Below are 360 nucleotides of genomic sequence, written 5' to 3'. Positions count from 1 at the left end.
GGCCAGTGGGTAAAGCACTTGCTGTCAAGACTATTGACCTGAGTTTGGCCCCAGACCAGAGATACACACAGTATAAGGAGAGAACCAATTCTGCTGGAATTTGGAGGTGGTAAAGTATGTGGCTAACAGGTACAAGACCGAGTTCCACTCCCAACACAGAAAAGAAAAACAAGAAAAGAAAAGAGAGAGATCAGAGGTAGAGGTTAAAGTACTTAACACCAACCCTGATCACTTTAGCCCCGTCCCCAGAACGCACAGGGTGCAAAAATAGAAACTACTGCCCCCAAGTTGTCTTCTGACCTCCACAGGCAAGACCCTTGTCATGTGTACACCCACGCCACAGGAAGAAAGAAGAAAAGA

This window comes from Mus pahari, chromosome 23 (assembly GCF_900095145.1).
Source record: "Mus pahari chromosome 23, PAHARI_EIJ_v1.1, whole genome shotgun sequence".
NCBI lineage: Eukaryota > Metazoa > Chordata > Mammalia > Rodentia > Muridae > Mus > Mus pahari.
Note: the sequence above shows the minus strand (reverse complement) of the source record.